The sequence below is a fragment of the Nicotiana tabacum genome, chromosome 6 (assembly GCF_000715075.1).
Source record: "Nicotiana tabacum cultivar K326 chromosome 6, ASM71507v2, whole genome shotgun sequence".
NCBI classification, from domain to species: domain Eukaryota; kingdom Viridiplantae; phylum Streptophyta; class Magnoliopsida; order Solanales; family Solanaceae; genus Nicotiana; species Nicotiana tabacum.
This window is the reverse complement of record NC_134085.1, coordinates 19829282-19856872: the sequence shown is the minus strand read 5'-3', so window position 1 is coordinate 19856872 and position 27591 is coordinate 19829282.

Here is a 27591-nt window from a genome sequence, read left to right as displayed (position 1 = left end):
CAAAACACATGAGGTGCACCAATGCACATGAGGTGCACCAGTGCAAATGCTTGTGCAAGAGTGCACATGCCCTCCAATTCAGCATTTAAAACAAACATCCCTTTTACATTATTGATCCAAATCAACAGCTATAAGTAAACAAAACTGGTTCTGAATTGATTCAACAAATGTTCAACAGAAGCAAATCGATTTACTATGCTCAGACAGTTGAAATTAATTGACGACACATGTCGACTCGACTATATTAGTATTAACATACACAAACGTAGCCAAAAATCAGACATTCAGAAGTATGGGACACATGAATCAACTTATACTGATTAAAACAGAATTGTACTTCGAGGAATCAGTTAGTCAGTACAAATTGGAATACAACCAATACGCATGCCGTATCAGAATAGGAGGAGAGGGATTCAGACAAACACAGATGTTCAAACAAAGTGGACAAACAAAAGTTGATAAAAATTAAAACAAATATGAACAGTCTTTTAAAACAAATCATACGGACTAAAAACAAATAAAGGAAAAGAAAGCAGACTTACCTTAAAACTTGAAAAGTTTTAACAGTTTGAACTTGGATTTGGACAAACTTTCTTAAGGCTGAATGGACTTTAATCGAAGTGTTTCTCAGATGAGAAACACTTTGATTGAAGTCCATTAGACCTTAATCTCTTCAGTTGAACCGGTATGAACCAGTGACGAAGGACACAAAACCTTTCAAACTTAGATCTGGGATTCAGGCTTCCCTGATCAGATTCGGACCAAACCAAGTATGGTTTGGTCACTAGGGGGGTCTGGAGAGTATCTGGTGTGTAGCTAGGGTTGAACCGTGTAGATCGAGTTTCGACTCGAACCTTCAAATGAAGATTCGAGAAGGTGGGGAGGGATTCGAACTACAGGGTTAATGGATTCATGCTCAGGATGGCAAGGGGGTTCTAGGGTGTTAAGGGGAAGGTCACCGGCGTCCATGCCGCCGGTTTTCATGGTGGAGGATACAGGGGCGGCTCTAGGGTTTGATGGGGATGAGGTTGAAGACGGGAGCTGGGGTATCTGATGGGGGGGCAGGGTAAGGTTATAGGCTTATATATGGAATAGGCGGCTGATCTCAGCCATCGGATTAACTGGGATCAATGGCTCGGATCTAAAGGCCTCGGGGAAACGATGTCATTTCAACTAAAGGGGGTTCGGGTTGGTCCGGGTGGAAACGGGTCGGGTTCTGTTCGTGGGTATAGGAAATGTGATCTTGGCCGTTGATCAATTTGAGATCAACGGCCCAGATCAACCTGTACCAAAACGACGTCGTTTGGATTCTCTGGGCATCAGGTGGTGTTGGACCGGGCAGGCCTGGGTTTTGGGCTGTTTGTTTGGGCCAATTTTGTTAAAATTGGCCCAAGTCCGGGAGGAAAAGGGGTCCTTTCAATATATTTTTTTCTTTTTTTTTTCTTTTTTTCTTTTTCTTATTTATTTTAAAACTAAGCTAAAAAATCAAATTAAAATTAAACACACACTCAATACAATTATTTGCACACACACTAAAATATTTCAAATAGGTAAAGTTAATCAAAATAAAAATCACGGACGAAGATGCCCATTTGTGATTTTCTTATTCAACGACCGGATTACGGTTCGAATTATGCAGGACACATATATTTTTCGAATTTTGTTTTAATAAAGTAAATAAATAAAAATGGGCCGAAGTCACAAATAAATCAACAAGGTGTCGCACAGAAATCCAAAATTTGTACAGCAGGGCCAATTATTATTTTTTATTTCCTTTTGGAGCGATTGTCGTGCGAAACAAAAATCACGTGCTCACACCGATGGTGTGATCCATTGATTTATGCCGGAAGAAGAACAAATGGATTCGAAGAAGTTTCTGTCGGGGGGGGGGGACCATTGCCATTGATCCTGAAGGGTCGAGGCTCGGAGCCTTTCAAGAGCATGGGTTGCCTCTTGGAGAAGTCGGCGACCTGCACAACTTCCTGTCGTGCTTCAAGGTCTCGTCAGGGGAACTACGGGATGCTCAAGGGATGGTCACTGTCATAGCGGGGATTCCTCTCCAGGGGGAGGCTCTATTGCCAACATCATTGATGGTGTTAGTGATAGTGCCGATCTTGATATTCCCGGTGCCGTCAAAGCGGTGGAGAAATTCATGCAGTAGGTGATAGCCATTTCTCGTGCATTTATTTCATCCTCGAACGTCATTCTCTGTCTTTCTAACTTTTCCGCTATGCCATAGTGCAAGGAGATGTACGATCATGGCATCCTTTGGCTCCGCGGGGAGATTTCTTATCATGAAAAGGAGTGTAAGAAAGTTACCTCGATAATGGGGGATTCGGAGGCTTGCTCTGCCAGGGGAGGGAAAGAACGAGGAGAGCTCTGAGCCGCTTTGGAAACAACGCTCCGGGAGAAGGCCAATCTTGCTGCTCACGTATTTTGCCTTACTCGTGCCCGACTTTTATTTCCGTATTCACACATGTATTAGCATACCTTTCTTTTATAGGTCGAACAGAGTGCCTCACAGATTAACCAACTGAATACGGAGAACTCCGGGCTGAGGAAGCGAAATGAAATAGCGTCGGGGGAGTTGGCGATATCCTGGGATCTTCTCAAGGATGCTCGTAGGGAGGTTGCTGCCTTGGCCGCGGCTAAGTCTGAGGTTGAACGAAATGCTGCCACTTATCAGGAGGATGCAACCATGACCCGTAGAATAGCTCATGACATATTAATAGCAGCTGAGTAGAACTTAACCCGAGCTATTAAGCATGATAAGGCAAAGGCGAGGAGAGAGACCATGGAGGAAATCAGAGCTAGAGGTATCGACTTGTCAGCTGATCTCAATGAGGCCCGTGAAATGGAGGAAGAACTGGCGCTTTTAGTTACCCCCGATGAGGGCGAAGATAATAGCAATGAGGAGTAGTCTCCGAGATCTTTTGTATCCCTTCCTTTTCCCTTTGTATGCGGCCCCCGGTGGGATGGGTTGTATAAAGATGTTTTTTGGAAATGTAAAAGGGGGGTTTCATTCTATTAGATTTTTAAAGTCTTTTCTTTCTTTGCCCCTTTGCTTTCGCGATATAGCTTTTGCCTCTCGACGTTGGCCTTTCGGAACCTACTCTCGGAGCCACCGGGACCCTGAAACTAGCCATGCCCTGGGGTTAAATCGACAACATCTCTCGGACTGATGCACATGACGTCGGGGGGCTCCCTGAGGCCTTGTAGTTTTTTGAGTTACGTGGGGTAACAATATTTGTATGATCCGATGAAAAGGGCCCGGGGTGATTTCGCCAATACGTTTCCCTAGGAGAGGGTGACGTTAACATGGCCAGAATTAATTAGACCTCTTGGGTAGGCGGGCAATTATTGCTTTGCCCCTATATATTTGTTCATCCGTCTTTCTAATGGTGAATTTGTTATTTAGAAAAAGCTATCTCTTCCGCAGAGCCTGGTGCTTTGTGCTAGTCCTCCCGCTCCCCTATTTCAGCAATATTTTGCTCAGATCCTCATTTCCTCCCCTATTTTGCCATAGCCATGACTTGCTACGTCAACATCCGATCATCGAGTGGAGGGGAGTCCCTCCTGCGTTCCGCATTTGGTTGGCGCCAGCGGCTCGCCTTCGATGTCAGGTGCGCGAGACTCGGTTTGCCTTGCCTCAAAGAGAGCTGTTATGCCGGGGAAACCTACCAATGTTCTGAGCCACCGGGAGCATGTATCGAGGATCATTTCATCAGTGGGAGAGGAAAACCTCGAGATGATCAGAAAAGATTGCGGATGGGGGAAGGCATGATATTACTAGTACCTTCCCCCGAGGAGAGCGTTATGACATATGTTGAGGAATGTTTGAGCGTATGCCGGTATGTTTTCGTGCTGGGTTCCCCCGATCGAGTCATGCTCGATTTTTGTCAGATATATCTGGTAACACTGGCCCAGGCTAATCCTCCTTTTGGAGAATAGTGGAGGCGATGCGATATTTTGCTGACAAGGCCGGGATAGAGTTTACCCTCAACTATCTCGCGAGGTTATATCAGCCATTGCATTACTGGGGCCTGATTGCTCTTTAGCGTCGATCCACATGATCTCCTATAGTCGGCAGCGAGGAGGATGAGGACCGATAATGGATGAATCAGTTCATTTGGATTCGAAAGACCGATGTCATTCCTGGAAAATCTTTGCCATTTCCTAAGAAATGGAACTTCACATGTAAGTGCCTCATATGAACTATCATCGTTTTGACCGGAGGCAGGCTCTGTAATGTTTTCTTTCTGTTCCTTATTTGTAGTGACTCATTTGTCACCGAGCGAGGTCCCTAATTTAGCGGAGTGGTCTCGTAAGCTAGCAACTTGCTCGATTTATGATAGGCACCGGTGGTAAGATCTGTCCAAAGGGAGATGGGAGGCGAAGCATCATGGTAGGTGTCCAGCACTCCGCCTCTTAAAAAATGGTGCTTTTCTTGCTAGGTTATTTGATTCAACTGTCGTAGGTGCCGAGGGTCCTTTCGAAATGAGGCCGTGTCCTCCGTAGGAGGAGGAGAGATTGCTGGCCTCGGGATCAAAGAGTGTTTATAAAAGAAAAGATGTTTCAGGGTACTAAAAGGCTTGAAGTGAGGCGACTCCCTCTTAGCGGTTAAGGAGAAGCGATTCGGTCATTCAGCCACTTTCTAGCAGTGGTACGCTATCAGACGTTGCTTCGGCCTTCACCGAGGCTCAGCGTTTTGGCCTCATAATGAGTGTTGATTGCTGTAAGATTATTCAAGCCCCGTGTTTTTCTTTTTCCCCTTTTCCTTTTCTTTATTTGGCTTTCTTTCACAGGCATTTGACAAGCTTAAATCCGAGCTGCTTCGTAGCAAGGCCCCGTTGTAGGAGGCTTTGGATAGGGAGAAATCCCTCAAGCTTCTTTATGAGGCAAAGGAAAGCGAGCTCGTTTCCTTACAGCATGAGGTGGATCGGAGCCAGACCTGTGAGATCTGCCTGGAGAAACAGGTACCCTGTATTTCATGCTGGCTTGCACTCCTTTTCTATCTTGGCGTCTTGATGTTTCAGTTGAAGGACAAGGCGGATGAGCTAGGACAACTCTGGGGTGAGGTTGGCCAATTCAAACGCGAATTCAACGAGCTGCAGGCGCATGTGAGTGCCCATTTTGTGGCCAAAGAGAGGGCTCGGGCTAGGGTTTCTACTCTTGAGGATCAAATCCAGACCGTTCGTGCGAACAATTCTGCTCGGGCGAAAATGATCGTAAGGCTATCATCCGAGCTTTCGAAGGCAAAAACCGAGGTGGTGAATGTCCTGTCCGAGGCTGTGATGAGTAATACCAGGGCGGGACAAAAAGTGGTGGCCTATGCGAAGAGTGCTGCCGCTGCTAAAGCTAAGCTGGAGAGATCTCTTGACCGTGCAAGCAATAGCAAGGAGTATGCGAGATGCAGATCCCGGAGGGAAATCCTCGAGGAGATTCAAGCCAGGGTCTTCGATATCTCGGGGGTGATCGCGCAAGACAAAGTGGAGGAGTATGATGCCCAGTTCCTTCTGTCCGATGCTGAAGACAATAAGGAGGGAGCCACTAGGCCATAGTTGTCGTAGGGGGGAACGTTTATTCCCTGCCTTCTTCTTGTGTACATAACTTTCATAATATGTTGTAGACTGAGCTTGCATTTGACCGCCAATATGTAAAAATAAGAGAGGGAACCCCGCAATTTGTATCTTCTGTACTCTTGTTCGTAAAGATCTCAATCGCATCAATTCGACCTTTGGATTGGTATAAATATCCGAACTTGTAATATGGCCCTGATGTTCGTTAGGCGGAAGGCAGCGACTTTTATTTTTTTCCCTTGGCCACATGCATTAACCATTTTTGGGTTTAGTCTCCGAGACGGGCTCCGACTCGAGCTCAATTGACCCTCAAGTTTTACGCCTGCATGGGCTGGTGACAATGGCTCTTACGCCTTGGGTCGAAGCGACCTTTTATGTATGTGGCCCTGAGGCTTGTAGGGCTAGCGACGATGGCACTTACGTTGTGCCCTTAGGCATGTGTAGTTAACTATTTTGGATCCGGTCTCCGAATTGGGTTACGACTCGAGCTCATTTTCATCCTCAAGTTTTCAATTTTCAAGCTGGCAACATTGGCTCTTACGTTGTTGGTCGTTGCGACATTTTAGTGTGTAGCCCTGAGGCTCGTTTGGCTGGCGACAGTGGCTCTTACGCTTTTGACCATGTGCATATGTAGGATTTGTTTTCCTCTCATTAAGGACTTTTTGAAATGATTTTACCTGACTTGTCGTCAGTTTGCGAAGAACCTTGATTTCAAGTCGTTAGCGGCAATGTTCGAGCACCTTGGAAGGTTTAGCTCGTAGGCTGAGTAGCTCGAAGCCTTGTGATTTGGAGCTGACATGGACGAAGCTCGTTTGGCTGTTGAGGGTAGCCTATTTTAACTAGGTTTTTTCGAAGTAGATTCGAAGTAATGCCCTGTGATTTTGTTAGCGACGGTTTGGCGTCCCCGAGTCGCGTTAATTTGGCTGGTGCAGCTGTTTTGACCGTAGTTAAATATGTTCGGCCGGAGCCATTTTTGATCTCAGGTGTGGTAGTTTAGGCGTCTACATCGAGGGTATTCCCTTTCGGGACTCTTACAAATGCGACATATAGCCTAAACTTCGGGATTGAGTTTTATGCCTATAGTAAGGTCTTGCAAAACTTTCATGCCTGTTGAGGTCTTAAAGTTTTTTCATGCTTATTGAGGTCTTATAGTTTTTTCATGCCTGTTGAGGTCTTACAGTTTTGTCATGCCGTTGAGGTCTTACAGTTTCTGTTGCTATGTAAAATAGACCTGGCTAGACCGAGTCTGCCTGCTCGGGCTCGTACGACCTCGGGTTTTCCAGTGAATGGCGATTGAAGGCGGTCTCCGAGTTATCGAGTTTGCTTAGGCCCGAAAACGATTACTCGTGAGCTTGGAATTGAATTGTTGGGGCCTTATGAGCCTAGAGTTCTGACCCTGAGGTCGTGCGGGTGCCAAATTGTTGACGCTAAGTCTCCGAGTAGTTCGGGACGTACTCGGTGGAGGGATCCTTGCCGTGATCATGCTAAACTTTCTTTTGGAGTATGATATGGTTTTGGTGAAAGATATTTTTTGATTGCTTGGTGTGAATACATGCCATTTTGTTGCCGTAATCCCGGCTTATGCGGACACGGTTCGTTCGACCATTTGGCCCGGTACATCATTTCCTATTGGAACCTAATTTTTTAGTTCCCGGTACAGGTTTGATTGCGAAGAAAGTCCGGTAGGCTTGTTGAATCCTTCTCAGGAAGTGCGTGGACGTTGCGTCGATAAAAACCTTGCCGACTAAAGCCCGTTTCGGGATAAAAAATCGGTCAAAGGAAAAGAGTGCAACGGACGCTTTGAAACCTCAGGGCCCTCGAGCCGGAGCGGCATCCTGACTGCCTTGGTCGCTGGCCTGCGCAAGAGTTACCGTGAAGTAAAAGATAGAAAAAGGTAGAGGTGATTATACCTTTGGCGGATGCTATTCAGTCCTTTATTTAAATGCGACCGGGAGCGAGCATCAAAAAATCGTATGGATGACGTGTTGGGGCTCATCTGCTTTGTTCTTTTTGGTTGTTTCTCTTTCTCAGGACTGGTTTTTAGCCCCATTGCTAAGAAATTCCTGAAGATGCCCGTTATTGAGCAGTCGGGCCACTTCTTCTCAGAGTTGCCTACAATCCTTGGTTCTTTGCCCGTGTGAGTTGTGAAACTCGCAAATCAAGTTATAGTTCCTTTGGGAAGGATTCGAGTGTATAGTCCTGCGCCATCTGGCGTCCTTGATTTTGCTGATGGCTAATGCGATGTCCGATACATCGACGTAAAAGTTGTCCTCTGATAGGTGAGGTACCCCTGTTGGCCCCGTGTCCCCATCAAAGCCACCTCTGTTGAGGGGTCCCCGAGGGTTCTGTCCTCTGTTCACCAATCAGTCGTTGCGAGGCGTATTGCATTTCGGAGCATTCCTCCTATCATTGGGGTACGACTGATACCTCTCTTTATTTGATCTTTACTCCTTCGCTAGGAGTCTCCTCGGATATACTAAGCCCGAGGGGGCTCCCAGCTAGTTATCCTCAACCCCGATCTTTGACTGGTATCGATTTCAGCTGCCTTGAGGACACCGAGCTTTGTTCATTCAAGCCATGAGTGAAGGCCTGCACTGCCTAGTCATCGGAGACCGGGGGTAGTTCCATTTATTATATTTGGAAACAAGACACGAATTCTCGCAGCATTTCGTTCTCCCTCTGCTTAATCTTGAATACGTCGGACTTCCTTGTTGCTACCTTGATGGCACCAGCATGCGCCCTTACGAAGGAGTCTGCTAGCATGGCGAACAAATCTATGGAGTTGGGAGCTAGATTGTTGTACCATATCATGGCCCTCTTCGAGAGCATTTCTCCAAACGTTTTCAGTAAGACAGACTCGATCTCATCATCTTTTATGTCATTGCCTTTCACCGCGCACGTATAGGCAGTGACGTGTTCATTGGGATCCGAGGTCCCATTGTATTTTGAGAGTTCTGGCATTCTAAACTTCTTTGGAATGGGTTTCGGAGCCCCTTCCTCTGGGAATGACCATTGCATGAACTTTCTCGAATCTATACCCTTCAGGACCGGGGGCGCGCCCGGGATTTGGTCGACTCTAACGTTATAAATTTCAACCTTCTTATCGTTGGCTACTATCATTTTCTTGCCTGAATCGATCCTTTTGGTGAGGTCCTCCATCATTTTCACGATGGTAGGATCGGCTACTAATCTGTTGTTACTTGACCTCTCGGGTACATGTTCGGCCGGGGGAGTAGTTTCCGTCGCTACTGTAAGTCTTCGGGTGGCTTTGCAACTGAGCGATAGCCAACTGTAATGCCTACAACATTTCAAAAATATTGTGAAGACTGACTTCCTGTACTTCTCGAGCCGGGGTCTTCTAGGCTTCCTGTTGGTCGCCATATTGTATTCTTCCATCGGTGTGTGAGTTTTCGTCGACCTGCTGTGCATCTTTCGAACCCGAGTCCACTGGAATCGTTCCAGGTGCATTAATTACTTTATATGGTAGGACGTAAACGACTGGAATAGCCACACCATTTTTTCCTTGATTTTTGAGGTAGTCATTCTCAACTCTATTTACCGAGCCATTCGACCTGAAATCAAAAGATCTTGGACAAGAAAAATTGTGAAAGATAACTTGCATTTGTGTAATGAAACCAGCAAGAAAATAATCACTATTATTTTTAGCCCCACGGTGGGTGCCAAACTGTTTATCGTGAAAATGGTAACAACAATTAAATTTGTAAATGGGACTCTAAAAATACGTGATCTATTTTTATACTAGTTGTTAGAGCAATTGATGCTAGGTGTATGAAGTTTAATGATGAAATACAAGTTAAAACAGGGAAGAAATCAAACCGAGAGGCTTCCTACCCGGACTTCGAACTAATCGATGAAAGGCGATGAAAGGCCTCGAGGTCGATACCCGGCTCGAGCTCAGGCTATCGGGGTTAACCGGGAAGGGGATAATAATTAGGATATAATTAAAGAGGGCTCTTTATGGCCAATATCATACAATAAATGAAGAACAAGTATGAAAGCAATAAATGGAAAGAGTAGCCTCGAGCGAGTGAGTTAGATAGAAAAGAGAGAGATACATAAATAGAGAGAGATATTATTGATCTTGCGTAGAGTGGTTGGAGCAACAACCGCCCCTAACAAGGTGGTGAGGATCCTTTTTATATAGGAGGGGGAATACAACATAGTACAGGATGCATTAAGTGTAAAGATACGGAGATGGGACGACTAGGCATGATACTAGACTTTACTGATGCCATTTGCTCACCTCGGGAGTTCCCACCCTCGGGATGATTGTTGGGTCGGACATGAATGAAAGTCGGGGGAGGGATCTTGACCACAACATCGCAGCCTCAATATATCGATATGACTCCCCGAACACAACTTAATGGCGATAAATCGGTCCCTCCGATTTCACCGTATACAGTAGGGAATTTTTTCTAATATCTGAAATCTGTTGTTTGAGACGTGCACTTACTTGCCCTATTTGTGGAGGTAAAATATGAGTCTTTTAATTGTTCTATCTTTGGTCCAGTCTTATATGTTTTGTATGTCTCCTAGAGTTTCTCCTTTTAATTACTGTAGGAGAGTCTAGACCCACCTTAACTAGAAGTCCCAAATACCTCTGGACTATATAAGTAAAGGGACGGGTAGTGCACTCACAGGATACATCTTAAGATTTCTAGAACGCTTTAGGTTATGACCAAGGGAAGGGTAATTGGGCAGTAGAGGATATGATGACATGTGCGCTAATGCCACATGTAACCCCTCTATTTGAGGAAGGCTTATAGGGTATTGTACAGATGTGATCCTATAGGCTAACAAACCTAGGACTTCCCTCACCTTATTTACATATGTGTGCTTAGACTGCCTATTTTTTAAACTTCCTTTATTTACATATGTGTGCATAAACTGCCTATCTGTTAAACTTCTTTTATTTTCAAATGTGTGCTTAGACTGGTTATCTATTAAATGTGACTAATTCGCATAATTGAGTTCGGCCAGGACCCACCGTTATGGACCGCGAGGGGTGCCTAGCACCTTCCCCTCAAGGTTATTTTGACCCCTTACCCTAATCTCTGGTAGTGCAAACTAGTTATACCAGTCAATTGCTCTAGGTGCCCTAATGCACGTTAGTCCGTTAGGTGGCGACTCTTCAAATACCCCATTCCCAAAAGGAAACGATTTGTTCCCAGTGAATGTTGAAACCCAGACTCTGCGAGGAAAAAGGGGGCGCGGCAGCATGACGACTCTGCTAGGGATATTTTAGGCTCTTACCATAACGAACATATTTTTGTGAATTAGTCTTAAGTATGCATTATCCCGTGCACCCTCCCCCTTATTTGGATTTAACTCCTTATTTTCAAGCATTTATGATTTCCTTTTATTTCTGAAACTGACTTGTCTCTTTGTTTTCTTTTTTCGTATCTTTCTTTCAATTCTTTAAATATCGCATTTATCATTTTTAAAACGTGAAAATACGTGACAAAATGCTATTTATTGTTGCATAAATCATGCTCAACATCATATTCCTCTCGTGCGTAATCAATACTATAACAACGCTTAATGTGTGTTTACGCTCTTCCTATGTATCTCACTTTTAATTTTTAAAGGTGTATTTGCGGAAAAACTAGTCGATCAGCGGTGCGTTCGATGGTTCCGTGCCTTTCCCCCTCAAGTTGCCCGCTTAAGGGTCCCAGTCCAGACCTCAATAGCAGCCTTACTCTGATCAGTTGTGCATGCATCATGGTCAAACCTAGCCGGGTTAATATGTTGTCCCCATAATAACCCTTTAAGACAAGCCTCACCCAAAAGCCAATCGAGTTTTCCAGAGTCCTACCGGATGCAACCACGATTGTGTGCATTAATTTTGGAGAAATAAGTGCAAATATGCTAATCATTGTTGTATAAATAGACAAAACTTGAGGGGGAAAGGGCCTAACTATCATTTGTTTGCAGAAAATGAGGCACAGAGTACCTAGATTCGGTATGGTCGGTAGCATACCTTCACTTTTGATGGATTGGTGGAGGGATCTTCCCTCAAGTGACCAAAATCATGTGAAATGAGTCTTAGGAAATTTTCCCTATTTGTTGGATCTTCAGCTAAACAAAATGCTGATCGAGGCTGTCACTATGTTTTGGGACAAAGAAAGTGCCGTGTTCCACTTTGGGGACTATCACGACCCAAACCAATGGGCCACGACGGGCATCCGGTACCTTGCTCAACCGAGTACTAACGTAACGTATCTTTCTTATTACATCATTATATACACGTGACATACGGGCCTAGTAGGCCAACATAATCATTTATAAACTCAAACATAGGCCAACAAGGTCGTACAATCTTTCACGTATATGGCATATGTCTACAAGCCTCTACCAATACATAAATGTCATAGAAGTCGGGATAGAGTCCCGACATACCAAACAATACACGTCTAAATCATACTAACCAAACAAGCAACTCTAAAGCAAATAGAGTGCACCAACATCTTCCGCCGAGCTGACAACCTACTTGGAGGGCTCTCGACCTATCTATCGGGATCTGCGGGCATGAAACGCAACGTCCCCAGGCAAAAGGGACGTGAGGACGAATAATGTACCGAGTATGTAAGCCACATAAATAAATACATAAGAGACATGGAAGACATATAGAGTACATGACTTAAACTGTAAGTCTGAATAACTTTGTAAATCATAAATTACTTTTAACGTCATGCATATGCGTATGAATGTCATGTCTTGCATAGGTACATGTTTCATAACATCATCAGTCTCTGAGGGCATCCCATCATATCATATCGGCCACTGTGGGCAAAATCATCATCGTATACCAGCTGATCAGGTGGTGGTGCGTATATAACGCCATAACCTTTTCCATATCCCATATACATATATATACATACATATATACGCGTATATAACGCCGTTTGAATCATATTTTAGCCACTGTGGGCAACATCATCATCATATACCAGCTGATCAGGTGGTGGGGCGTATATAACGCCATAACCTTTTCCCATATCCCATATACATATATTTACATATATACGCGTATATAACTCCATCTAGTCATGGGTCAATGCACATGAATGCAATGCATGAAAAGTACGTCAATAAAATCATTCGGAATGTCATAAGACCATTTTCCCCTGAGTAATATCATAAAGTAAACTCTTTTCAACTTTCGCATTTTTTTCTGAGACCCGTGAATAGATGTTAAAATATTATGACACACGGAAATTCAAGAACATAGATATCTCTACTACTTCTAAGAATAGAGTCATTTATGGAATTTGTGCATTTGCACGTTTCGCTCGTATTGTATGGATCATGCCAAAAGAAAGAAGGGATAGCCTTAACATATCCGGAGTAGGAAAAAAATCCGTATGAATTAAATTAATTTTGAAAAATGCTCCTTGATAGACAAATATGGCATGAATAATATGATTGAGGAACAAACAGTTAGAGTTCAGTTTTGCTAGCCACCAACGAGGTGTCAATGCTCTTGTTTTGGCAGTCCACTTCAATCACGTTGCAATAAATCAAAGAATTCCTGTAAAACTTTGTCTTTGACCATATGATCCCTATGACCTCCTAACCATGCCTGAACTTTGAAGAGCTCTACAGTAGTCCGTCATAATGGGAGAATTCTTAACAATTTCCCATATCTTGGCATAATTTTTCAGCCAATCACGCTCGGACACAGTCCTTGAGAAAGATGGACCCCTCATTGACAAAACCTGATCTCGCAAATTCCATAATGCTGAAATGTGGCTTTCATACTGTGGCTTCAAGGATTCATATTTATTTCTAGATGGAAGTGGTAATAATTTCAAATATTCAGATTCTCGATCAGCACTATGTGCGTTGAGGGGAACAGTAGAAACATGACTCTCTTTGGCAGTTGTGTGGTTTTTTGTTTGATCTCAGAATAGATAAGGAACAAAAGATTTGAGTGAGTGCCTTCTTCAGTTGAACAACGTTGCATGGTGTTAGATATTTCATAAAATAGGTAGTTGCACTTGTTCAACTTGATTGAGATAATACATGTCCCATAATCAATAAAGAATTTTGTCAGAGTACTTCAAAGTTCCGAGCAATTAAGCATAACAGCACCTCCTAATCTCTTTCTAGTCCACCTATTTATGAATTGTAAGAGTCACCATTTCCCTTAAGGCTAGGCTTCCATATGGGATGGGTGGAAAAAGTTTATCTTTATCCATTTATTAGATAATTAGTTAATATCCCGTTACCCGGTAATTAACAAATTACCCGCATAATTAAGAATTATTCCCACTTACTTAAAATATTACTCACTTTTTACATACCTTATAAACCTTACTATTATGGTCATGTGGTATCATGTATGGTACTAGTCCATAAATACCGAGTATTTTAGCTTGAGCCGTATTTTATCCCAACATGCCAAACTTCGACAACAATTCGTTTTCTTCGATATTACTTACCCTCTTACCTTCACGAATTTACTCATCACTTATAATCCTTATAATCCTTATAATCCTCAAATAATCTTTTCTTTGGACTGATGTCAATTACCTTACGACAAATTCAACGTACATTACTGTAGGGTGCAACATTGTCGTAACTTATTACTGTGAAGTGTAACATCACCATAATGTAATACTGCTAGGTACAACACTGTTGTAACTTAATACTGCAGGACCCAACATCAATCGTAATATTTTACTGCAGAGCATAACATTGTCGTAATATAATACTGCCGAACGTAATATCGGCGTAATATTGCGGGGCATAACATCATTCCCCTATTTGGAACATTCGTCCTCGAATGTTGACTGATGCTCTTATCATTTCGTAACTTATAACTCTTGTGAATACCTTAATACTCTTCTTGCCATTTAAGAAGTTGCTCTGTGAATAAATCCCAAGTCTAGGGTATTCCTCCTTTAGTCTTTTTGCTCATATCATGATCTGTGGTCGCAATCTTTCTAATCTTGCAACTTCTGTTACCTCCTGTCATGCAACCTGCATGACACTGGCTTTATAAGTGCACTTATGCGATTCATCTTTCCTTTTATCTTTTAGTCAATCTCTAGGCCTTACTTTGTATATACAAGGTTTAATAGGATACCTCTCTAGGCCTCTATAGGTATACTGAAGTCCTTTGCTCGATACTTTGTAGAACATCCGAATATGGTTATATCTTATTTCATAGATCTGGTTACCCATTCACATGACTTTATTGCATTTACATGGGTTATACTATACCATAATTTTGCTTCAATCTACCTTTGCTGAGGTGTGCTTACCAAGTTCCCAGTTACTTTTGTTGCCTACCCTTTAGGTATAAATCTCAGTCCTTCAATGCCCCTTCATTACCGTTCGTCTTAAGAATCATGGCCTAGCCTCTTGTCATACTTTGTAACTTATGTCTGACCATTGTTGATTCACCTCAATGTTGATCGATAATCCTTTACTTGAAGACTTGAAACTTCTTACGTAATATATTACCGCTAGGGCTTACGTTGTATTGAGGAATAATTGAAATGGTTTCCATAATCATATTTCATAGTGTCTCAATATGATTCACCTTATGGGGGTATCTTGATTTTGTGCCGCCAGTGAAATCTTTTTCTTCTTCTCTTCTTCTATTTTCTCTTCTTTTTTTTTTCAAATCATTATTCAAACGAAGGCCCAAATGTCATTCTTTATTTGTCACAATTATCCCTTCATTTTATTACTAGGCCAACATTTCATTCTTTCTAAATGCAATTATTCTTAGATTGTTTTGAGTTCATTCAGGCAATACTGAACTTTCAATAACTTAATGAAACCATTATCTATCTTGTTTTCATGGACTTAATCTTGAGGACTTATCCATTCTCGTCACCTTTTCACTTGCCTTTCCTCATTCTTACTCATGTTTTCTTAAAACTTTGTCACTCTACCATACTTTAGCTTGCGACCTATAAATATAATACTCGCACCTCTGGTACATACACAATCTGGTGGGAGCTTCGTACTGACTTCTTATGAGGCTGGTACTTCTTCTAACTGGCTTCCTTGTAGAGCCATTATAGATTATGGTCGTTGTGTTATTTCTCTTGAACGTCTGATATTAAGAGTTGTATTTGTCATGTTCTCAAGCACACTTCTATAGTTTTTCTAGGTCAAATAATCAGACTCCTGATTTACTTAGGTTATGTAATCCTTTAGTTTCCTCTTCCTTCTAATCAGCCTTTATGTAGGCTTAAGCTATCTTCCGATATGTGGCTCATGGTATCAGTTATTCATTAACCTTTTCATGGGCATTATGGAATATCCATGATACAATCTTCTAATAATTCAATCCTTTGTCTATGCCCTAGGCTCAATTCTTTCTTTTAACTTATACTAGAGTCTTCTATGGATGTATGATTGTCAACAAATATGCTACCTAGATAATGTTCCTCGTAATCTTTCTTGGGTTACTTCCTTTGTCTTAACTTACGTCTCGCACTAGCTCCTTATTTATTAATAACAGCTCGAACAGGAACCTTTACTTCCTCTCCTTGACTTCGTGCTTGCACAATATTCTTGAATCGTAACGTATCTGTAAGATTTGGATAAGTGCCCTCTCATTCCTCTTTCATTTATCGCATTCTTCCTTTACCATTCCATAGTCACTAGAACCATTTTATCTTGACTTAATGCCACATCACTCCATATTCCCCCCTTTTGGGTTGTACTAAGAGCTGAAGCTATGAGGATCTACCTATAGATGTTTTACCTCTTCATCTTTGGCATCGTTTCTCAACATCAATGATCCTTACTTGCCATGCGGCAATCCTTGTGTACCAAGGATAACAAATTCCCTTACTCGCGAGGGTGACACTTAATATAACTGGTACTTACAATCCCTTAAGCTTAACTTTGCTCACATTGCTTGCTCTAAGGAAGCATCTCCCTGAATGACCATCCTCTGAATTCATCATGAAATTTCTTTTGTGGTCCGTTCTATTAGAGTCGGAACGAATTTTGAAATTCCCATGATGCCGAGTACTTTCCAATCATTCAGTCCCTAATTTATTTTTAGTTTATCTTATTCCCCAGCCCAAACTGATTTCTATTACTCTGGGGTCTAGCTTTTCCTCTTGGTAATTGCGCTAGAGTTGCGAACTTATTTCTCGAAATGAGGACATGGTTGTATGGCCTATACTCTTTTGTTGTCCTAAGGCCTGTCACCCCTCGTCTATTCCTTCACTTGACTATAGATTTTGTAATATTTTCATCTTTTGATCTACTGTTGTCATCCATGTACCACATCTTACTCATAATGAATCATTAACTCTTTTCATATTTCCCGGTAACATTTATGCCTATTACTTTATTCTAAAAATTCTAACAAGACAATTTTTTTTTGCTTTTTGCTTCCATTTGCTCCATCCAATGGCTCTTCAAGTTGCTTAACGTTCTCGCTTTATTTGGGATGCGAGCCACACTAAGGTAATATGTATCCCTTCAAGGCTTATAGTGCATGTCTTTGTAGTACTCATATCTGGCTGTACTATTTTAAAGTGTACCATCTGGGTGTCTCACAAAGAGGTCTATTGGCATATTTGCAATTTTCTTCAGAAATGTCAACAGTCACAAAAAATTCATCGATCATATCTTCTTATACTACTTCTATTAAGCCCCATATGTCATATCTGGAATGGGTGCGACCAATTGTATATACCTCTGTTACTATTGAATATAACTCAAAAAGCTTATGTTCCTCTGCCTCAATTATAAACGTTGTTAACCTTCATTATCTGGGCACCTCATACCCTTCTTCACCTTGCTTCTTTTACTTGCTAAAACTTGTATCTACCTTTCGATTCTCTTGTTCCTTTTTACCGTAAGAGTGGATAGGTATTCTTGCCTTTGGAATCTTTATCAAGAAACTTACACATCTTAGTATACACATGATTTGATGAGTACCTCATATTTATTCATCCTAAGCATGATGCAAAAATGGAGTTCCTCTGACTCAACTCTTCCAAAACAATCTCTCTTTCCAACCTTCTTTCCGGATATAGGTATCGTCTCGTTACGAATAGTATTTAGGAATTTGAATTCCTATGACTGAGCTCTACCACACGATCTAGAGTAAGAAGAAAGAGTGACAATCTTAAATGCCCTGTAACCTCCTACTTATAAGTGTGATGCACAACACACCCATAAATAAGACTCTACTAGACACGGCTTGTAGCCTGCCTAAGAAAGAACTGCTCTGATACCACTTTTGTCATGACCCAAACCGATGGGCCGCAATGGGCACCCAGTACCTTACTCAACCGAGTACCAACGTAACATATCTTTCTTATTACATCATTATATACACGTGACATACGGGCCTAGTAGGCCAACATAATCATTTATAAACTCAAACATAGGCCGACAAGGCCGTACAATCTTTCATGTATACGACATATGTCTACAAGCCTTTAAGAATACATAAATGTCATAGAGGTCGGGATAGAGTCCCGCCATACCAAACAATACATGTCTAAATCATACTAACCAAAAAAGCAAATCTGAAGCAAATGGAGCGCACCAACATCTTCTGCCAAGCTGATAGCCTACTTAGAGGGCTCTCGACCTGTCTATCAGGACCTGCAGGCATGAAACGCAGCATCCCAGGCAAAAGGGACGTCAGGACGAATAATGTACCGAGTATGTAAGGCACATAAATCAATACATAAGAGACATGGAAGACATATATAGTACATGACTCAACCTGTAAGTCTAAATAACTTTGTAAATCATAAATTACTTTTAGCGTCATGCGTATGCGTATGAATGTCATATCTTGCATGGTACATGTTTCATAAAATCATCAATCTCTGAGGGCATCCCATCATATCATATTGGCCATTGTGGGCAAATCATCATCGTATACCAGCTGATCAGGTGGTGGTGCGTATATAACCCCATAACCTTTCCCATATCCCATATACATATATATACATACATATATACACGTATATAACACCGTTTGAATCATATTTACATATATACGTGTATATAATGCCATTTGAATCATATTTCAGCCACTGTGGGTAACATCATCATCATATACCAGTTGATCAGGTGGTGGTACGTATATAACGCCAGAACATTTTCCCATATCCCATATACATATATTTACATATATATGCGTATATAACACCATCTAGTCATGGGTCAATGCACATGAATGCAATGCATGAAAAGTATGTCAATAAAATCATTCGGAATGTCATAAGACCATTTTTCCTTTGAGTAATATCATAAAGTAAACTCTTTTCAACTTTCGTATTTTTTTCTGAGACCCATGAACATATGATAAAATATTATGACACACGGAAATTCAAGAATATAGATATCTCTACTACTTCTAAGAATATGGTCATTCATGGAATTTATGCATTTGCACGTTTCGCTCGTATTGTATGGATCATGCCAAAAGAAAGAAGGGATAGACTTAACATACCTGGAGTAGGAAAAAAATCCGTATGAATTAAATTAATTTGGAAAAACGCTCCTTAATAGACACATATAGCATGAAGAATATGAATTGAGGAACAACAGTTAGAATTCAGTTTTTCTAGCCACCAAAGAGGTGTCAATGCTCTTGTTTTGGCAGTCCACTTCAATCACGTTGTAATAAATCAAAGAATTTCTGTAAAACATTGCCTTTGACCATATTATCCCTATGACCTCCTAACCATGCCTGAACTTTGAAGAGTTCTACAGTAGTCCACCATAATGGGAGAATTCTTAACAATTTCCCATATCTTGGCATAATTTTTCAGCCAATCACGCTCGGACACAGTCCTTGAGAAAGATGGACCCCTCATTGACAAAACCTGATCCCGCAAATTCCATAATGCTAAAATGTGGCTTTCATACTGTGGCTTTAAGGAATCATCTTTATTTCTTGATGGCAGTGGAAATAATTTCAAATATTCAGATTCTCGATCAGCACTATGTGCGTTGAGGGGAACAGTAGAAACATGACTCTCTTTGGCAGTTGTGTGGTTTTTTGTTTGATCTCAGAATAGATAAGGAACAAAAGATTTGAGTGAGTGCCTTCTTCAGTTGAACAACGTTACATGGTGTTAGATATTTGATAAAATAGGTAGTTGCACTTGTTCAACTTGATTGAGATAATAGATGTCCCATAATCAATAAAGAATTCTGTCAGAGTACTTCAAAGTTCCGAGCAATTAAGCATAACAGCACCTGCTAATCTCTTTCTAGTCCACCTATTTATGAAATGTAAGAGTCACCATTTCCCTTAAGGCTAGGCTTCCACGTGGGATGGGTGGAAAAAGTTTATCTTTATCCATTTATTAGATAATTAGGTAATATCCCGTTACCCGGTAATTAACCAATTACCCGCATAATTAAGAATTATTCCCACTTACTTAAAAATATTACTCACTTTTCACATACCTTATAAACCTTACTATTCTGGTCATGTGGTATCTTGTATGGTACTAGTCCATAAATACCGAGTATTTTTAGCTTGAGCCGTATTTTATCCCAACATGCCAAACTTCGACAACAATTTGTTTTCTTCGATATTACTTACCCTCTTACCTTCACGAATTTACTCATTACTTATAATCCTTATAATCCTCAAATAATCTTTTCCTTGGACTGATGTCAATTACCTTATGACAAATTCAACGTACATTACTGTAGGGTGCAACATTGTCGTAACTTATTACTGCGAAGTGTAACATCACCATAATGTAATACTGCTGGGTACAACACTGTCATAACTTAATACTACAGGACACAACATCAATCGTAATGTATTACTGCAGAGCATAACATTGTCGTAATATAATACTGCCGAACGTAATATCCACGTAATATTGCGGGGCATAACAGGGACATAGAAATGACTCCTCTTCTAGAAGAAATAGGGGGATTTGCTGGGTTACCTTGGGATTGTCCGGGTCTATTAGCGCCTGAAAATCGCACCACTAGAGTATTCTTTAAGATGATGGGGCTGAAGAAAAATGATGACTTGGAGTGCCCAAAAAATTCCTACATACCTTTCGACTTCCTCTATGAATGGTACGGTCACAATAGCTCTTACCGTATTTTTGATGATGAGTTCTTAATCACCTCCTTGGGCTAAGTTCATCGCAGGGTCTTTGTGTTCATTGTGTGTTTCATGGGCATGCTGGTATTCTCGATCCAAGGGGATAGAATCAATACTAGGCTGGCCATGGTGGCCAAACATTTGATGGAAAAGATCGAGTGGAAGACGTATACCATTGTCCCTATGATCATTCCAGACATGTATCGAGCCTTAGAGCACTGTCAGAAGGGGCACAGATTCTTTGAGGGTTGTAATTTGCTGCTGCAGGTTAGTTGTTAGAGCATCTCCAAAAGGGTCAATACCGTTAGGAGTTTCCACGAAGGTCGTGGAATGACCACATAGCCTTCCATCATCCCAAAATAATGACTTATATTTCGGACATGTTTGCTCAACCTAAGGATGCTGTAAGATGAGTGTAGTTTTTCAACAACTTGACTTAAGATTAGGTTCAGTGGATGTTCGAGTGGTTTCCCACCAATGAGTTCATCATCAGATCCAGGGATGTTCCACACTTGGTGTTGATTGGGTTAAAAGGCATATACCCTTATGCTCCCCTTAGGTTTATGAGACAGGTAGGTAGGAGACAACAGGTCGTACCATGAGTCGCTAAAATAAGTCACTTCATAGCTGATTTCTAGGGTGTCACGCCATCCCATTTAAGAATGAAGCACAACATATGTGGACTTTGACGGCTATCGTAGAAAAGAATACCATAGAGCCATACCGATATCATGCGGGTCACTCATACTTTTACCCCTCGTGGTTGGATGATATCATAGCCGGGATCTTCGAACCAATGGTTGGTCCAGGAAATAGGGTCATAGACGAAGTTGTCGAAGCAGAGGTGAAGTATAACAAGCTGTGCAAAAGAGTTTGTGAGTCTGAAGCTGAGCAAATGGAGTAGCATAAGGCCGACATGGAAAGGATCAATGAGTGGAAAGAGAGAGCTGTTAAATCCAACGAAAGGTTGGAATATCTGGGTACAACTTAATGGAATTTGAAGGGAATATAAGAAAGATTGTCACTGATTGCCATAACACTGAGGGAAACGAAGGAGGACATCTGGCAAGGGCATTCTTACTGCTGAACATGTGCGAAGTGGGGGAAGTGATCAACAATAGCATCCGGTCTGAAGAAGGTCCTTCTGGGAACAAGTAGATTAGGTTTACTTGCTTTTCTTTTAAATGTAATAAGGCCAAGTGCCATTAGTAACATTATCTTATTTAGTGTCGTTTGGGTCGTCTATTTTTAACATTAATGAAATGATGAAATTATTGGTACTGAATTTTTCTGAATCAATTTGTCACTGGGCCCACCTCAGGCACAACGAGGCTCCTAAATTAGGACACAAATTTACATTCCCGCAATATGTGTTTAAATACTACTAACATTTCCGAACCCTTACTGACTTATTTACCTTTTGTTTTCTTTATTCTTTATTCCCATCCCCTAAAGTTGGTTTGCACATACTGGCATCATCAGCATATCACACCATATCTAGAGGCCCTCCACCTCATCCTCCTTCAAGTAATACGAGAAGTAAAAGGAAAGCTAAGATGGATGACTTAAGTGGTATTGGAAAGGAAAATGCTAAGAATGCAGAAACTTTAGACGGTTGGAGTACTCCAGCACCAAATGAATTGGTTTTACGGTTGGAAAAAAAGATATTTGAGTTACAGGAAGAACTTGAGAAGGTCCGCAACTTTACAAGCCTATCCCTCACCCTAAATATCCCTGATATCAACCAACAAAGCACAAAAAAAGCACATCCCAAAATATACTAAACCAATATCCACAAAACCCACCCGCACAGCATCAATATGCAACTCTGCCTCAAAATCTCAATCTTCTACCGATACCAACCCCACCACAATACCATCATCAAACAATCCAACACCCACCAACCACTACCTATCACACTCCTCAGAACACACCACAACCCATTCCCGATCCTCAAGACTCAACCAATGACCACTATTATACCTAGGTCAGCACTCACCAAAACAACCCTATATATGTGGAAATCGTGGCTCACTCTACTCAACCAATCTCCTATACACCAGAATCCGCTGAAAAGGACCTGCTTATCAATAACATGGCTGAAGAACTCAAGAAATTGACAAGTTGAGTTCAGGGTGTCGAAGGCGGCAAAGGGATAGAAGGTTTGAATTATGAGGACTAACCGGATGTAGAATTACCGAAGGGTTACAAACCTCCCAAGTTTGAGATGTTTGACGGAACAGGTGATCCCAGGGTTTATTTGAGAACTTACCGTAACAAGCTCATGGGGGTCGGAAAAGATGAAAGGATCCTAATCAAGATCTTCATGAGAAGTTTTACTGGAGATGCCCTGTCCTGGTACATAAGCCAGAACCCTAAGAAGTTGGCCAATTGGGTAAGTATGGCATTGGAATTTATGGACCATTTCGAATTCATCACGGAGAATGCACCGGATGTCTTCTACATTCAGAATTTAAAGAAGAAGCCAACTGAGACCTTCTGTGAGTATGCTACCCGATAAAGGTCAGAAGCAGCCAAGGTCAGACCAATACTAGAAGAAGAACAAATGAACAAGTTCTTTGTCAGGGTACTGGACCCACTGTATTATGAAAGATTAATTGTCATTGAGAATCACAAATTCTTCGACATCATCAAACTTTAAGAGCGGAATGGTGACAACTTTTAAGCCATTACAGGACACGAACAAAGCATTGCAATCATGCAGCATATCAAAGAAGAGAGACATAGAGGCAGTAATGGTGGCTCAAGGCCCAAAATCACCACTCACATACCAAACGCCTCCACTCACATACCAAACACCCCCACCAACATACCAAACACCTCCACCCACATGTCAACCCTCATCTTCCATATATTCCCAACCCGCCACTGCCTATCACACTTATAACTCCCAACCATCTCATTTTCAGTCACCTCCGACTCGCCAAAACTACCCAAGACCCCGACCTAAATTTGATCGCAAACCACCAAGGTAATACACCGTTATTGCTGAATCCATCACCAGCTGTATGAAAGGTTGAAGGTCGCTGGTTATATCACTCCTATTCCCGCTGTGGTAGTGGAGAACTCATCTCAATGGGTCAACCCAAACAAAACTTGTGCATATCACTCTGGTTTGAAGGGGCACACCATCGACGAGTGCCAAACATTGAAATATAAAATCCAAACATTGATTGACAACAAGGTCATACAGCCAAAAGAAGTTGCACCCAATGTCCGCAACAATCCTCTCCCAAATCATAGGGGCGGTAGGATACATGTAATAGAGATGGTTGAAGTTTGGGATCCTAAGGGGTCAATCGGGCTTATTCGAGAGGGCGATGACTTCAAACCTGCAGTCACACTCACTCCTAATGTAGTACAGATGCAATCGCCAGTCAAGGTTGAGGTAGCCGCATCGGTTCCATTTGAGGTAGAGGTAGCTTCACCTGCATAAACACCTGTTCCATTTGAGGTAGACGTGGCCACGCATTTCACAGTGACAATATCAACCACACCTCCTTTCGATTCAAAAGCAATACCCTGGGAGTATGCTGTCGAAGCTAGGTGAAAGAAAAAGGCAAAGATGGAAGAATCTGATACTGCACAAGGGATGATCAAGACTGGAAGGGTCTATACACCTAAACACTTGGGATGATCAAGTAAGGAGGATGTTACTAAGCAACCTATCATCGAAATAGGGTCGGATGATCTTTGGAGGATATTACAGGCAAGGGAATACTCTGTTATTGATCATTTGAACAAAAACCCTGCTCAGATATCCATCCTATCACTGTTGCAAAATTTAGAGGTGCACAAGAATGCTTTGATGAAGGTGTTAAATGTAGCTTACGTACCCAACAATATCACCTGTGGAGAGATGGCCAACATGGTAGGCAGGTGCTGGAAAGTCATAAGATAACCTTCCACGAGGATGAATTACCGCCTGAAGGGTTGGATCATAACCGAGCATTGCATATCACGTTACAATTTGAAGACAAATTCATTGCGAGAGTCCTAATCGATGGAGGTTCAAGCCTCAACATTTGTCCGTTGGATACTTGGAAAATATTGGGCAAAGGTTTCCATGAAATACGTGCAGGAAGTATGAACGTCAAAGCCTTTGATGGGTCTCAAAGGGCTATGATTGGGGAGATTAATCTTTGTCTGCAGATGGGGCCAACTTGGTTCGACGTTGAATTCCAAGTGCTTGACATATCAACTTCATACAATCTTTTATTGGGTTTCCCTTGGATACTACCGCTAGGGCTGTGGTTTCCATACTACACCAGGCCGTGAAGTTTGAATGGAACCATCAGGAGGTGATCATCCAAGGAGAAGGGAGTAACTGCATTTACACCAGTCAAACTATCCCGGAACAGAAGATGGTTAGGAGGGAAAACTTATCATCACATCGAACATGTCAATGCTGTTGAGAAAGACAAATGGTGGAGAAACAAAATAGAAAACATACTAGCATGGTCTGGTTAATAACCCGACAAAGGGCTTGGGAAGAATCTCCAGGGCATTACTAAACCAATACAGCTAAAATGTCATGGTACTACCTTCGGGCTAAGATACCATTATACATGGCATAAGTATGATGATTGGTCGCCTCCATGGCATGGACCTTATTACCCTCTCGAGCAACCAGTGCCACATCTGGGTCAAACTTTTCACCAGGCCGATAAAATATGAGGAACTTCAGAGGAGGAAGCGTTAGCTGAGCTGAAATATTTGTTCCTAGAGAACGAGGATATGGATTGCAGTACAATAATTAAGGAGAAGGAGGAAGAAGACCTCACCATTCAGACGGCGGAGAAGGGATCTGTTCTCAGAAACTACACTGCCGCACCATCTCGGGCCCGTCGAGTCCCTAGGTAGTTTGGCAATCAGCCTAATTTTTTTTCTATAGCCATGCTAGGCATCTACGCTATTTTCAGTAATTTTATTTTAAAGACTCACTTGTTTCAAAATAATTGCTCGATTCATCGAGCCGTACTTGTTTAGGATGTTTTAAATTTCTAAACAATGCATTGCTATTTATTATTCATTATTATTTTCCACATTTTTCTTGTTACAGCATTATTATTGCTTTTCTTGATGAACCGGTGACTGTGACATGTAATGAGACAACGCCATATAAGGATAATGACTCAGAGGAAGAAGATGAAATACATGAGGAAGTTGTAAGAGAGGTTGAGAACTTTGAGAATAAGCCTAAGTCCAACCTAGACGAAACCTAAGTAGTAAATTTGGGAGACGCCGAAACCATCAAGGATACTCGCATAATCATTCACTTTTCACCGACAGAGAAGGAAGAATACAATCATTTTTTGAAGGAGTATGAGGATATCTTTGCATGGTCATATGATGACATGAACATTTTAAGCACGTCCATAGTGGCTCATAAGTTGCCTACCAATCCAATGTGTCCGACGGTGAAGCAGAAACTCAGAAAATTCAAACCAGATATGAGCCTGAAAATCAAGGAGGAAGTTACTAAATAGATCAAAGCCAAAGTTCTCGGGGTGGTTGAGTACCCAACCTAGTTAGCCAACATTGTACCAGTTCCAAATAAAGATGGAAAGTTAGAGTATGCGTTGACTATTGAGACTTAAATAGAGCAAGTCCCAAAGATGACTTTCCACTTCCAAATATACACATCGTGATCGACAATTGCGCCAACCATGAGCTACAATCCTTTGTAGATTGTTTCGCGGGTTATCACCAGATCTGGATGGATGGAGATGTCTGGCCAAAACCAATCAATTCAGAGGCAGTCAAGAGATACTATTTTAGACTACTTACATTTCTTCATATGATGTAATTCAACTACGCTTGACCTGATTCCTGTTTAAGAGGGGATACATAGGCAGCCCAGTGGGTTCGGTCATATCATAATAAAATTTTCATTCCCCCCAAAACCAGAAACTGGGGCAGAATTTTGAGCAGGATCCTCAAAATTCCGGAGCAAGTCCAGCTGATGCCATCGCATGCCAGAAAGTCAAAAATTGGTTAAGAAACTAGGGCATAATTTTTAGAAGGATTCTAAAAATCCGAGGAAGGTTCAAAAAGTTTCTTCACTCACAAACGACCAAAGGATCATTTACCAAACTGGGACAGAATTTTGAGGAGGACCCTCAAAATTCTAATACAAGAATGTTGTAATGTCGCTGAAATGTGTTACAGTCATTAGTTCATCAAAACTACTTGATATTCCATTATGAGTCCTGAAAATAACTCTATTTTTATCAATAATTGCATATTTTGAAAAAATCTATTTCCGTAATAGTAGGTGTTACCCTAGGAAACTCAACTAGGCCTCTAGAATGGAGGATAGCAAACCCAGCAGTCAAAGGCACGAACCAACCTCCCCTTACATAACATACAATTTTTCTTTGAGCGCAGACACATCTGATCTAACAGTAGCATTCACAAATATATACACGCAGCAGAATCACTATTAATCGGGCCACCAAGCACCAAATATAGCTCCAGCTAAGAAATACTCTACTCCTATTTGCCAACTATTCACTGCATAAGGCTAAGCATTGCCTTCTCTTTGTATGGGACTAAGCCCTGTCCCAAACCTTGCATGAGGCTAAGCCCTGCCTCTATATCTGCATAAGGCTAAGATTTGCCTTCCATCTGCATGGGACTAAGCTCTGTCCCGCATCTTGAATGACTAATCTCTGTCTCCAATCTTGCATGAGGCTAAGCCCTGCCTCTATATTTGGATAAGGCTAAGCACTGCCTTCTCTTTGCATGGAACTAAGCCACATCCCGAACCATGCATGAGGCTAAGCCCTGCATCCATATATGAATAAGGCTAAGCTCTGCCTTCTCTATGCATGGGACTAAGCCTTGTCCCGAACCTTGCATAAGGCTAAGTCCTGCCTCCATATT